Below are 15,380 nucleotides of genomic sequence, written 5' to 3'. Positions count from 1 at the left end.
TGCTTTTGCATTTCCCTCATCTTATGATCACAGAAGGGAGCAGCAGAAGTCTGTCTGTCTTGCAGCTTCATACAGGATCCATATGTCTGGTGCTCAGCATACAGTTCTGTCTCTCCATGGAATGTCAGCTCTTCCCTGAGCTCCCTGCCCTGCATGTCTCTTGCTTCCCATCTTCCTGTGAGCCGTTTCCCTCCTGTGAGGTTTTGACGAAAGACTTTAGAAGACAATGCATACAATAAATGTATATATGTGTGTGATTTTTTAAAGAGAAAGTCATAGCTACTGATAGAAATGCTCTCAAAAGCCACAATGTAGAGAGTGGTGGTGTGAGCCTGAGTTTTGTTCTCGTTCACAGGGATTTTATTCGCATATTTTACTGTCAGTTTCTTGACATTTTTGTCAGCTTGGATCCGGAGGCCATAGTTGCCGCCAGCAGGTCCTACCACATTTTTATTCTCCATTGTATTTGCAGGGAATAAATAAAAACAGAACAAGAGTGAAAGCAAGAGAGAGACATGGCGAGAAAGAGTCAGAGGTTACTGGAAGAACTGCTTTATGCATTTTTTCCCTGCTAAAGAACATCCACCCAACAAAAAAAGGCCAAATGACCACGGAGCGTTTTGCACTGAGAAATTTCTTTCCTCAGTTATGCAATGCAGACTTCAGGCAACGTGGTTAATATGTTTGCATAAGAAATCACTCATTCCCTCTGACTCCTTGTCTGTCTTTTCCCTTTCTTTTTTTTTTTTTCCTTACTTTTTTTTCCCTTTTTTAAAAATTTTCTTTCCTGTGTGTTTCTGGGCTGCTGTGAGATTTCCCTCACAATACATCTATTGTTTCCCAGTCACATCACCACTGGCTGTAATCAACTCTGATTTCTTTTTTCTTTTTATTTCTTACTATAACCATGAGATTTGCACATGCAACGAATAAACATAATCTACCCTAAGGTTATAAACAAGTTGACTATGGAAGTGTTTATTCCTCAAGGTTTTAGATGTTGTGAACAAGAAGGAAGAACAAAGACCTTATTTTCACTTCTGAACTTATAAATTAATGTTTGATTCCCTATGCTTGGTTTCTGTTTCATCAAATGTCTGAACCACAGTGTCTGGAATTGACACCGCTTGTGTCTTTCCTGCACATGAATCATAAAAAGACAGAATAGCAACACCTCAGGTGTGTCCAATGTTCAATGAAGTCTCAGACAAGTGGAAATTTCAGTCTCTTTGGATGCCCCAGCATCCAGGATGATTTGATGTCTCTCTTTGCTGATGTTTGGTATAGCTTTAAATCAATGTCTTCACCATCAGCTTTTGTAAAGATGGTACAAACTTGTATCCAGACTGTTCAGTCTTCTGTGCCATCATTTTACCCCTGTGCACTGTCTCTGGCATGAAAGGAAAAATAAATTTAAAAATGAAACAACCATAGGGATAAGATGATCTTCTATCTCTGGGCTGTTCCAGGATGCAATACAGAGCCCATTAGTTATAAGTACGAACATTCCACTTTTGCCTGACTTTGGATAATGCTCCATGATCTCAGCCTCAAGTTTCAGACTTCCCAATGGCCGTGTCAACCATTGCAGTAGTTCCTGGCATCCACTTACCCACTAACAATTGCATCAACACCATCCATTTCCTTTCACGTATGCAACCCTAATAGCAGCCACAATGGTGTTCAGTCTCTTATGAAGTAGATCAGATCGTAAAATGGTGGCAGGGAGGTTGAAAGGCTCTTTAGTCATCAAGCTACTCAAGCAGGTGCTTTCTGAAGTAGAAAGAAAAAAGTCAAGTATTAAAAGTCAGTTGTGGAGTAAGTGCTGCATCTCTTACTCCAGACAAAGGGAGTTTTGTAGAGTCCCGTCATCTACACAAGTGAATTGGGAATTGGATATTAAAGACGAAAAACAAAGAGATATCTGTCCTGTAGCTTGGGGCACCGATCAAAACACAGCGTGGGAGGGCAGCTCAGAGGTTAACCCTTCCTGTAGCCTTCAAACTGCACTAAAAATGGCCTTTGTATGACAGAGAATAAGCTTTACAAACCCCAAACTCATGGGTCATTGTAGTGGTGAAAAGATACCCATTGAAATGGGAAATGGATCATGTTTTTGTTTCTTGCATATAAAATTGTTTTCTGAGACTTTCAAATGACCTTCGCATGGATACTGAACTTTCCATCATTTACCAACATTCAAATGTACAAATGGTTGCCCAAAGGGATTGCCACACTTGGCAAAATAGATTTCATCCATTAATTCCCTTCTCATTGAAGCATGGAGAAAGTAGCCAGATAATATGGGAGAACATCAGATACATCTGAAATATTGTGAAGGCCTGAAAAATGTGAAACTGAAATAGGGTAGATTTTGATTGTATATAAGGGAGGAAATTCTTTACTGTGAGGGTGGTGAGGCCCTGGCACAGGCTGCCCAGAGAAATTGTGGATGCCCCATCCCTGGAAATGTTCAAGGCCAGGCTGGACAGGGCTTGGAACAACCTGATGTAGTGGAAGGTGTCTCTGCCCATGGCAGGGGGTGGAACAAGATCGTCTTTAAAGTCCTTTCTAACCCAAACCATTCTATGATTCTGTGATTTAGCCTTTCAATGCATTGACATCAAAATAAAAACCAAGTCTTCGGTTTTATGAAATTCAGATACCTCATTTAATATAAGAACTAGTTGCATCTTCATATTTGAAAAGTAATTAGAACAAACCCTGCAAAATGGCTCCAGGATAGAACTGGGAGACGACCCTGTACATTTGCTTTGGCTAAATTTAATTCATAGGTTTAGATCCTCTTCAGTTTTCAGCTGAGTGCCATATATTACACAGTATCTGGCCTTGGCTGACATGGAGGAAAAAAGACATGTCAGTGGGCTCAGATAGGCTTAAAAGTCAAGTTAAATCTTTCTGGACCAAGACAGGTCAATTTTCTATTTTTTTCTTCCTTTGTGATTCTTTCTATGCATATCTTTCCTTCAGTTTTTTTTTTTGCTGCTTTCCTACATAAGCCGCAGAAAACTGTCTTCAAGGTAATTTCTATATATTAATTTGTTGCAATGCTTTTTGACTTGAAATCTGGTCTTGTATGAAGACCTCACCAGGCTTGCAAGTACTAGAAAATGAGCTCAGTATTTCCTTTACCCATGGTTAAATACAGGTGCAAATCTCCAAACTATGCACTGAGAGACCAATTACATCATGGTTGTGCTCCCAGTGCCCTCTCTTTGCCTCCAGGTCCCTGAGAATATAAATGTAGAGGTAAGTCCAGGGAAGCACTGCTCTGACAGCCCCTGGAAGCAGCTGTCCATTGTCACCAATGCACCACCTGTGGCATTCCTGTGATTTTAGAGTGGCAGAATGCTGAGGGGTCACTGTCAGTGTATGGTCAGCTTTGGTGGAGATGGGGATGAGAGGGTGCATTGTGCATCCGGGTAATCTCCCCACTATTTCATGTCTGTGCTGAACATTGTAATAAAAGTTTGCAGATGAAAATACTAAGCTGGCTGGAAGGCAATAATTCATGTTGGGTTTTATGACACTGGCCATTTAAGAGCTGTAGGAGTGTTTGAAGCAGGAGCACAGCCCGTTTTCTAGTCAGGGTCCAGCTCCAGCTCTCCAACAGCAGTGTTTTCCATACATAAGAAGATTTTTATTCCCAAATCTGATAATTTGCCACTGCTGTCTGAAAGGGTTGTGTCTACCTTTGGAAGCAATGATGTGCAAAGCAAGGCACCCAGAGGAGTGATGTAACAGCATCATATTGTGTGTAATTTCTGCCTACTGCAAAAAAAGGAGAAAAAGTACACACATACATATACATAAAGCATTTAGTTTATGAAAGGGTGAATTCATAAGCAGCTGCATCTGGGATAGAGTAAGATCTATCCTCCACTCAGTTAATAATAAGACCCAGAACTCACAACTGGGGAGGTCACAAAGGGGTTTATAAAAACATTTCATATGCAAGTAAAATGTGGTACAATGCATTACGTAATTTTATTTGTACACATTTGTTTTAATTTTTTTACAAGGTCTTTTGATTAAAGTGATTCCCCTCTAAGATGGGAGCTTTCTAAATGTGTAGTTCTTTGAGAAACACAATGATAGGCAAGTGCTTGTCTGGCTTTGCTGGCGTGTGTAGGGACAGGCATTTTATGCTTAACACAAGCTCCAGTTCTGCTGAAAAAGCAGGAATTGATGAATCAGTGTGGAGATCACCTTAGAGCCATAAAATCACTTTGCTGAATACACCTGCAAGGCCACAGACTGTTACAGGATGTTGAGTAGCACTGTTCATATGTGTCTGCCTGATCCAGCACTGTGGACTATGTCAGTAAAAAGAGACTCCAGACCTGTTGAGGGGTAAAAATTCAACCCAAACATGTCTCCACTCTATCGGTGAAACCCCAGTAAAACTGACCTTGCAAGAAGCTGATATTACAAGGGAAAGGATTTAGTTACTTCTTGAGCAGGGGTATAGAACTTGATGGGAATATTTGGGGCTTTCCTCCTAAAAGCTTGCTTGGGATTTAGGAATCAGGTCATTTCCTATGGTACAAGCTCAAAACCAATCTCTTTATGACTGCTTTCTAAGAGCTCCAAACACGCAATTATATAGTTACAAAATATAAAACACTGTATTCAGAGAGATAAGAATCCCATGATGATGACCACGTAGGGGATATGTAGGAGCAAAGGCAGACACATCTGAAAATGTAGGAGTGTGGTTTGTTGTTGGGATTGCAAGAATCTGTAGTGGAATACAAGCAAAATTAATAATTTAAATAAAAAAGGGGGAAAAGGCACTTTCCCACAAAAATCAGACACATGCCAGTGGTACTTTCCCAACCTAACTGAGAGGAAAAACCCTCTTGGCTAATTCATTGCAAAGCTAATGAAAACCAGACAAGGGATTGAAACTAAAAAAGCTTTATGTTACAGGGAAAACAAAGCTTTCCAATGGAAATTATTCATTATAAAGAACTGGTTCACTGAAATTAACAAAGAATATGTGAGAGAAACACCATACTGAATGTGTTTTTGGTGATAGCAATCTTACATTTATATATAGCACATTTCAGCCAGATGGACTCCAAAGTGCCTCACAAGCTTTGGTACTTGCACAAATGAAATGTAAAGAATCACTTTTATTCCCCTCCATTGAAATGTATATTTTCTGGATGAATCACTTGAATTGCATAAAAAAATGCATTCTGTCACGCAATAGTTTATTATATAAGTAGGCAGACAAGTGGATAGAACTTATCTGTCCAGATTTTTCCTTAGCTGGGGCCAGTTTAAAGGGTTAACACCTCCTGGGAAAAGAAAAAAAAAATAAAAAAAATAAAAAACCAACATGTTATTAATGGCTAAAGTAGCCAGAGCTGATTTTCTTAAGATGGTATTGTCCTAAGCAAATATGGAACGATTGTCTCATTAACTGCCCAGTGGGAAGAACGCCTATTCCAGTCATCAATCATAATGCAGCACTTCAGGTTTTCATTAGGGATCTCCAAAATTGCATTGTGTGCAACATACGAGCCTGGATGTGTGTAGCCACTGAAGGCATCCTGGCTGCAGTTGCTGTATGTTTAGGGAAAGCCACTCTCTGCTCTTGTCAAACTCCTCTGACAGCCTCGACACCTGAAGCACGGGACGGTGCGGAGAGAAGCTTTCACACGGTGACCGGGAGCTCCATCTTGCAGATTTGCTTCCCCTCCCATTCCTTTATGAAAATGGATTGTCAGAGCAGCTGGTGAGACAGAAGTGTCTGCCTGTATCTCAGTGTGGCTGGTACTGTGATCCACCACCAGTACATGCTGAACCAGGCTCCAAATGGGGAGGGGGAAGGGGGCAGTTTCATTTGCTGCCAAATCCCTTAAGCAGTTGCTTGTTTTGTCTCTCTGTCTGAGCAGATTTTTCTTTGCTTTTCTTCTTACTCCACCTGCAACATTTTCCCCCCACTCTGTTTTCTCATAAAAGGGGAGGGAGACAGGCAGACACTTATAGAGTGGTTTTATTTTTATTTATTTATTATTTTGGGTGCAGAAGATGCCTGCCAAGAGGAAGCCTGCAGTTACTGAGCTGCGCAGGAGGGCGGAGAGGTTGGCTGCTCTCGGCGGTTCTTGGCGCTCGCAGGCTGATTGGAAACACCATGCGTGACAGTGCACAAAAAAGACACTCGACAGATCGCCAAATTTCACAGCCCCACCTCAGCACCTCTAGAGGAGCAAGGAACGCGCCCTGCCGAGGAGCTCCTCGCTCATCAGGCTGCTGCTCCATTTTTAGCAGATGTTTCCCAGCCCATCCATACACATGTGCTGCTTGGTGTGCATGATCAGCCTCCGGAAAGGTCAGGCAGTGCCAGACCAAGGACTGCTGGAGCCACTGCGCCTTCTCCCACCAATGGAGAATTCCTAGGCAAGCAGTGCCGTGCTCCCCAACCCAAAGATATGCGAGGGAACCTCAGCTCATGACAGAAATCCCTCTCACTCTCTGCAAGCTCAATATTAACAAGAGCTGTGAGGATAAATATCCTATATTTGCTTTCACAAAACAGGACTGGGTTATTGCTGTGTTGATCCAAACACAACCATCAGAACACACATGGCCAGGACCACGTCCTCGATGACTTCGGCTGACAGGGTTTATGGCTCAGATACGGCCTGCCTTGGTGTGCTGTGAGGGGCTAAAGATCTGGTGCTATGTCAAATGGTAAAGCTAATAACCATGGTAATAAAAGAGTAAAGCAGGAAAGAAAAAACACGTGAAGGATTTTTCCCTCATTGACATGTAAACAAATTCACTGTTGTTCATGTTTTCAGTGAAAAGAATGGCTTTCTATTGGGAAACAAACCCAGAAACATTGAAAACTGCTAAAGCAGAGGAGTTTTCAGCCAGATCTATTATTTTTATATACTCACACACCTGTAGGCATGCACAGAATACAATTCATTTTAAAAGAGAATTCCACATGGAGAAGTTATTATTAAATCATTTCCCAGTCAATCATCTTCATTCCAAACTTGGAGACTTAGTTTATCTGATGTTCTGAGTAGCAGATGAAAGCTTTTGGTCTTCCAGTGTTTCTAATGCATCATCCCTAACACTCCTGAAAGAAATCAATAGTAGTAAAAAAAAAAAAGTGAAAAATAGAAAATTTTCCTGGTATGGAGAGAATTAATAAATTCACTTTGTGAGATAAATGGGATGAGAAGGATAATACAGTGTTTCCAATCCATGAGGGTCTTGTACCAATTTAAATCATACAAAGTAGGATGCACTGGCACAAAGAGTACTGATATTAACACTTTAAAGGACTTTTGTAGGATTTTTTGTTCATTTGCTAAGAATTACAGCTGGGAAGTGCAACTGATTGGTGTGGTCTGAGGGTACATGTGGTCATGAAAGTACATTTAGCTTTGTATACTCTAAATGTGTGTTGTATGGATGATCATTTTAATTTGAGGGAAGATATCACAAGGCAGATGGGAGATAAACTGGCTTTATGTCTTGGATCTCCATGACTCACAAGCATCTTTCTGGTTAAATATGTTTTGTTGATTGTGCTGGTGAGAGAATGTGGCCATAAATCAACCACACCAAATTCCATCTGTTTAAAATTAACTTTTGAAATGGGCTTTACCTGAGCAACCAGGTATCTGCTTTCTTTTGATATTCCTACACTGGAGGGTAACTGCTCAATTATATATTAGCTGTCTCCTAGGAACCCCTGCCTAAGCTCCCAAATATGTTTTCTGGTATCCATGGTCTGCATGAATTTTATACATCTCCTTCTCTGGGACTTTATAAGTCAGCCATAAAAGTTTGTGATGGGGTGGAACATAGTGATGTCCACAATCTCAGTCTGGAAAAATGGTTTATATAAAGTGTCATTAAAATGGATTTGGTCATTTTTTATTTTTATTTTTCAACAGCAAAAAGGAAAAGGGAGAAGGAAGAGAGAAAGCAGTCAGGCTATTTTTTTTAACTTCTATGATCCGTCAAAGGAAAGGGAAAGGTTTGATTTCTTTAACTGTGCATGACTCTAGAAGCGAAGTGGGGCTAAGCCCCTTTGGAAAGAGCTGAACTGCTGGTGTATTTATATTATTAATGGCTTTTGGTAATGATTTTACTGCACAAATTGTTATGAGACTGTTACAATGCAAATGGGATACCAGTGAGATTTTCTATCTGAAGACCCCAACCACAGACCACTGATATCAGTGGAAATTCTCCTATTTAATATATTTTGGATCACTCTCTATGCTCATAACAATGAAGACTACTTATTACTTAGTAGCATTCATTTTGTAGGACTAGAGTAGATACTGATGTTGGAAAAGCCTTTTTTCCCCCCTGTAACACTGTCTCCTCAAGAATTGCTGCCAAACGTCCTTGAAGACATAATAGCTTCATAAACCCAGGTATGATTTTTCACAGGTAGTTCACAGGGCTGTCAGTTCCTGTGCTTTTTAATTCATAGTTTGAGGAGTCTGCCTAAAAGCCCATGCACCAGGATGCATGTGATGACAGGAACCCCCCATAAAAGTCTCCAGACATTTCAGCTGAGGACAAAGGCTTGCAAGGATGACCTGGGGACATGCTGAAGGCTGGGGAAAAAAGAGAAAAGAAAAGCAGCAGGCAAATAAAAAGAACATATTTATTGTGGGTTTTTGCTGGAGAAAGGAGTACCTGTGAGTAATCCATACTCAAAATCATAGAGGATTTAGGGCAGCCAAATGCTTAGACTGCAGACACTTTGAGCCAGGCTTAGAACAACCCTGCCATCCTGTAAGGGCATCTAGGACTTTCTTCAGGGCTACTTACACTGCATGTCCAAGTGTCCAGCATTGTAGTCACTGTGTTGAGTGAGGTCAATAAAGCTGAATTCTCTCCCGAGGCACATCTGAGACAGTGCTTGAAAGTCTCCAGAGTCTGACCTGCTGCAAAAACCTGGAGCAGCTCACCCATCCCAGAGCTGATCCCTGTAAAATCCCTGAGATTTAGCAACAGCAGAGGAAGGAAGCAAATGGCTCTGCACATCACAAACTCTCTCAGACCCATTTTCCACCAGATAAAGCAAAGGTGCTTTCACTTATGAAAGGTCCAGTTTGTGTAGGCTCACATCTAAACACATGTACAGTTATCCCAGTTTTCCTAGCATGTCACACGTTACAGAGGTATGGGATAAGTTGGCAGCGAGTCCCACAGCCCAGGGCAGTCATTCCAGTGCTCGTGCCTCAAGAGAGCTTGAAAGAGTTAAAGGCAATAATGTGCTGAGGAATGGCTTGTTTGCAGCATGGGCTGATATTTTTTTGTCAGCATTGTGACCTGCAGGCACACACCTGGTCCAGGGTCAAGTTACAGCCAGGATCCCTGGCCCAGGGTCAGGACCTGGCTGATGATAAGAGAGGGAGGCCCTCCTTTGGCAAAAGCCATCACTTAAAGAAACAAGAGAATATTAAGGAATATTAGATGTCACTCCGTCTTCCTTTAGGGTTCATTTCCTTTCCTTTAATTATCACGAAAGGTAAACACTAAATATTCCAGGGAGTCACGGTCAGGGGAAACACCATGAACTGTGCATTCATTATGGCCTGGCTGTGAAAGCACCAGGAAAAAATGAGAAGTTGGTGGGCTGCCCTTATTTAGCTGCTGTTAATTATGAACCTAGATTGAGACTGAACAACTCTAGATTGAACATTTCAGCTCTCCCCTACTGCAGCATCATTTAAAAACTGTAAGAAAATGTCAGTGAGAAGAGACCATCTGTTTTCTGAGTGGAAGCCCACAGAAGGAAGAAAGAAAGGAAAAAAGAAGAAACAATGCATGTGTAAACCTTCAGCTAATGCTTATCTTTGGAGGGAATTGGAGAGGATTTAGGGATATTTATGCAAATCATAAATGATAGCTATAGACTATATATACTTTTAGCAATTCTGTTTTACTTATTTCATAGACAGGTAAAGCAGAGAACACAAAAAATTAAATACCTTAATTGTAATCATCAAACAACCAGATATTGAATACTGATGCTCTTTTCTTATGCTCTAACCACTAAACAAAATTGCCAGAGATGTCCCAAAGTGCTTAATAAATTGTGCCCGGGGGGTTATTTTCCTATGACTGAAATGCAGCTGGACTGAAAGGCTGCTGTCACTGCACAGACTTAGCTCTCTAAAATGGGGTGTTGCCAAAGGAGCTCATAGAGGAAATTTTCGGTACAGTTGGCAAGGTGTGATTACAGGCTCTGGATTAGTGCCAGGATCTAATGCAGGCCTAACACCCTCCTTCCTGGAAAAAGTGTGGGCTCTTTAATAGCCCTTAGTTTTATGTTTCACCTGCACGTAAGTGAGTGGCACCAATGGGAGATGGAGGCAGCTACAGTGCTGTGAACACCACTAAATCTTCCTCAGAGCTGAAGCATTTCATAGTGATCAGTAGTAGCCATTGACCTGATTTGTCAGTCTATCAAATGGAAGCCACGTTCTTGGAATTACCCTTCTCTCTTCATTCCCCGAAAATAATTCATGGCAAAGATTAGTCTGTCCCACACTGGTGCTCGAGTGCCCTGGTGCGAATGGAGAAATCCTCACTGGGCATTGGGCTTTGTCTTTAGTTTGTGTGGGGTTGGTTTTTTGTTTTTTTCTGGTTATTAGGTGTCTCTTGGACAGCTGTGGTTCAGAAAGTTCACCTTCCTAGAAGGCATGAGATGTGATACTCTCTAGTTAAAAATGTCCGCTTTGGAAAGACAATGTGACTTTAAATCTCTCTTGGCCCTTTGTAATAAATGTTATAGTTTAAGCAAGCAATGTCTTTCCATTAAAACTATAAACTTCACCAGAATAATTAAGACTGATTTAAAGTAAAATTAAATTTGACATGTGGCAGGTGAAGCAGTGCTATTAATTTCGACTGCATATTTGGCAACAATATTGAGGGAAAATGGGGGCATGGGTAAAAAGGGCAGAGCTGTAAGTCCTTTCAGGCTCTTGGTCAAGTTGAGGGTGGAGAATGAAGCATATTTCAACTCTTTGTGGGCTGTAATTTTCCTTAGGAGTAGCAGACAAGAGCTTGTGTCTATTCTTGACTATTATCTGCCATATACTGCATCCAATGGAAAAGGGAAAGAGTGCAAATGAATATTTCAGAAGTTGACCCTCCTTTGGTTTCTTCATTTTCACCCTTTATTTAAAGCTTCAGTATATTTTTTGCTTATTTCTAAGCTGCTCACCTTTGAAATTCCTGTAGAAAGAACTTATCTGGTCCTTGCCATTATTTGAGAGGAGGCATTTTTCTTATTCTGGTTTTGCATGTAAGCAACGACAAACCCTTCTAAACTGTCTGTGGCAATGAAATTGCATGCTAAGGGCCACTCTAAGATCCAGTCCACCTTCAGGCTGATTTCTGATTTCATATAAAATTCCAGTTGAAACCTAAACCTGAGTAAGACCAGCCTGATCTAGTGCCCAGATCTAGTAGAGACTGCAGTTTGGGTGTGAGCCTACATTGCATCCTCCACTGAGATTATCAAAAAGGTTTCGTTATTATAGTCATCAACCAACTCATTTCCTGCCAAGGAATATTGGTGTGAACCCTCTCCAGAGTCCATCAGTGCCCTTGATCCTGAGAAATTACTGTTGAGAAATAGAAATAATTATGTTCTCCTCCTCCAACGCAGATGTGGTATCCATATCTTGACAGTTTTTCCTGTCCAACGTCAGCCAAGGGAGTGAAACACAAGTACCCAGGGAAGGATTTCCTTTTTTGAAATCAATAAATTCTAATTGCCAATCATGCAAATAAATATGCCTTGCTGGAGCAATGTTATAGTCCACCAGGACTGAATGGCATTAACTCATTGAGGAAACTTCATCCTCTGATTGCAGATTGAAGTGAATGAAAATGTCTTTTTGGGGACCCTGCCACCCTGGTTCCTATGACTGAATTCTAATTGCATGCATATTAGTTTTACCTTGCTTATAAATGACAAACATATCAACCTTTCTACCGGAAAGTGAACTAAAAATCCAATTTGACTAAAGAATTGCAAATGCCTTATGTAAAAAACTGCACACAAAACAAACCAGATGTTCCAAGCTGCATTGAGAGAGCTTTACAGAGCAGCTGGGAGAATTTTTTTTTTCATCAGCTATTGGTAAAAGATATACATTGCCAGCAAGCAAACTGCTTCCATTTTTAATACTCATATAATTGGTTTACTCCTGTAACCAATACAATATTAAGTCAGAAGGGAGGGGTGAAAGAAAACAATGATACTGGTCAAAGTTTAGAAAGGTCATGAGGTTTGTGGATGGAGAGGAGAGTGGAGGAGGATAGAGGTTATTTTTCCCCATAAAGCTTTCTTATTTACTGCAAGGTTGTGAAATTTGGAAAAAAATACTAATAAAATTTATTGCCAGGGGTTGTAAGAAGATCATACCTTGGTTCTATTTTCAGCCCCAAACAGATTATAGGACAATGGAGCATAAATGGAAATTAAAACAGATTTAGAACAGACGTTAGGAAGCACTTTTTCACATCGAGGATAATAAATGTGTGGAATGGCCTATCAGGCAAGGTTGTAAAGGCAAAGACACTGGGATCATTCACGCAACAACTTGGGAAATAGCACACTAAAATGGAATGAGTCTGGATGGTGAGGCAGCCTCTGTTTAGATTTCTGGGATGCTTCAAGACTGCAGGTTCCCTTCCTTTCCTTTCCAAATGACAATTTAATCTATGATTTGTTGTTTTTTCAGGCAGGTTTGTCAACTGCTTTTCCTGTGAGGTGGAAGACTACTCTTAATTCCCATGTCACCTGCCATGGTCGCTTATGATGGGGAGTGCAAGAGAAGAGAACTCCTTTTGGGAAGCCAGTCTTGCCTCTTACAAGGCCTTGAGCACAGAGTGGACAATTTTCTTTCCCACTTTGAGAGTGGATAGATCTACCACCCCCTCACATTCCTGAAGGAGGATGTGCTAGCCTTATCTCACTAGATCTATCCTTCTCCATGAGGTTGGGTGTCATGGCAATCCCAGTAGAGTTGCTCATTTCTGCTCATGTTGAGCATTCTTGTATTAATTTCAAGATACTCCAGGGATCCTTTCATCTAATGGAGAACTTCTAGGGAAGATTCATAATCCCCAAGCACTTGTATTGTTTCCAGCACAGCCTTTCTAACACGCATGGCTCTCTACTATTCTACTATACTCCTCCATGTCTAAACCACATCAATTTAAGCTAAAAGAATGGAGTGGCTTGCTTGAGTGCCTCATTTCAAAGTGTATCCCCACTTTACCTCACTATTCATGCTCTCCACAAGGATTTCAGAGTGAAAATGTGGATGTATTGGGAAGGAGACAAGAGATATTGAGTCATAGATCAATCACTTACTGTTCACCTTCTCCTTTTTCCCTCCTTGGGTCACCTGTATCTGTAGCTGGCACATTTTCCAACCACACAAGGCACAGTAGCCAACACCAAATTTTACAGGGTTCACCTGCCTAAATGCAAGCAAACCCTGTTGCACCTAAACACAAGAATAGTTCTGTTCCACCAAGATGCCCTTGAATTTTCTTAAAGCTAAGTCTCTCTCTCTGCCTTTCTCAAAGAAACCCAAGATTTGACCAAGAGTCAACAAAGCTCAAAAGCTTTGAGGTGCTCATCTAAACCCATGATGCTAACAGCCTTTGAAGATTGTGTGTGCAGAGAGGTGAATTCAGGAGCTTAAAAATTGACCAATACCTATCCAAATTACCTAATTTCTTGTCATTTTCCAGAAATGAGTGGGCACATCATCTGGCTTGTTCTGCAGTACTCTCAGTCTGGGCAATAAATTGAATTTCTAAACAAAATTACAGCTCATAAACACAAACACTGTAGGCCTCCATTTCCTGCACAAACCTGAGCCTTTGGGGCACTTGCCTAGGCTGAAGATGCGGGAAGCCAATGTAAGGGGGCATTGAAAACTCTGGAAAATTCACCAAATCCGACCATGACAGAGAGCAGCTGTCAGGATCTAGTTTGAAAATCCTCACCTTGAATGCTGTGACAGGTCAGTGTAGATGCAATCTCTGTGTGAATATCAGTGTTCTCCAGAAGCATTACAAGAACCGTTGGTTTCAACTTCCTGGGGCAATGCAGAATTCAGATATTTCTGCAGGGATGCACCCAGAGAGTGCGGCCTCACAAGACAGCACAAGGAAGTCACCAAACATGAAGTGACAACCCAGAAAGTTGTAGCCCGCGACACTTATGTCCATTATTGTCTGCATGCACTCTAATAGTATATCCTAGCCAAGGATTTCCACATGCTTTGAAACATAAATTATCTTGACAAAGCTTCTCAGAAGGAGATAAAACTTACACGAGAAGAAGGTCAGAGCCAGAGAGACTGAGGGATTTGCTCGGGGTCACAGGACTGGTGAGTCAGTCAGTTGTGGAGCAATTATAGAAATCCTCCTCTGCAGCCTGTGCACTAAACATCCTCATCACACATAAGGTATGAAAAAAAAATGCATTACTTCCCCACTGCATGCACTGCAGTGTAATCATATGTGTGATATTATTTTATTTGTTTAGATAGGGTATCACATGAATCTGACTGAAGAAATCACACCCCTGTAGAAGAACTTGAAAAAATATATTTTGGCAGCTTCTCTATTCAAATCAGCAAGGACACCACCAGAAATAAATAAAGGTATGATCTTTCAGTGATGAAGGTAATCAAAGTGGAAAGTGTCTCTCCCCATGGCATGGGGGTTGAAATTAGATGAACTTTAAGGTTCCTTCCAACCCAAATCAGCCTACAATTCTATAAAAGGTCTATAAGATAAAAATAGAGAGAAAAGGGTCTAATTATACCTCAGCTGTCCTGGAAGTATGACGCTACCAAACTTTATTCAAAGGCACAGAGTGTGTTTATTGGAGATTTATGACAACATTGGAATCAGGAACAATTGTATTGATCACACCAGAACCAGAAAAATTGTATTGTTGTATTGATGACAGTTTTAAGAGATGGAGGCTGGCTTGCCTAATACCTGTATCTTGCTGGGAAAAGCTGTCTCTGATAAATCAAATCTTAGTGCACATGCCTTTTGCCAGCTTGATCAATAAAGTATTTACATGCACCAGTAAAACGCAAGGTTTTTCAGTCTCAAAATAATAACTTGTTTTAGATCCAGGACTAGGATTCCAGAAAGTGGCAAATCACTGTATCCTGTGTCACTATTATGCTGCAAGAGGTTACCTGAAGGGTAATCCCAGCAAACACTTTCCTCATAAGTTTCTCATTTTAGGCAACATGCAGAACTGTCACCAGCCAACATCCACCCATCTCCACAGGACTCCAGGGACTCGG

The sequence above is a fragment of the Anomalospiza imberbis genome, chromosome 13, assembly GCF_031753505.1.
Source record: "Anomalospiza imberbis isolate Cuckoo-Finch-1a 21T00152 chromosome 13, ASM3175350v1, whole genome shotgun sequence".
Taxonomy (NCBI): Eukaryota; Metazoa; Chordata; class Aves; order Passeriformes; family Viduidae; genus Anomalospiza; species Anomalospiza imberbis.
The sequence above is the reverse complement of the archived record's forward strand: the minus strand, read 5'-3'. Positions refer to the sequence as shown.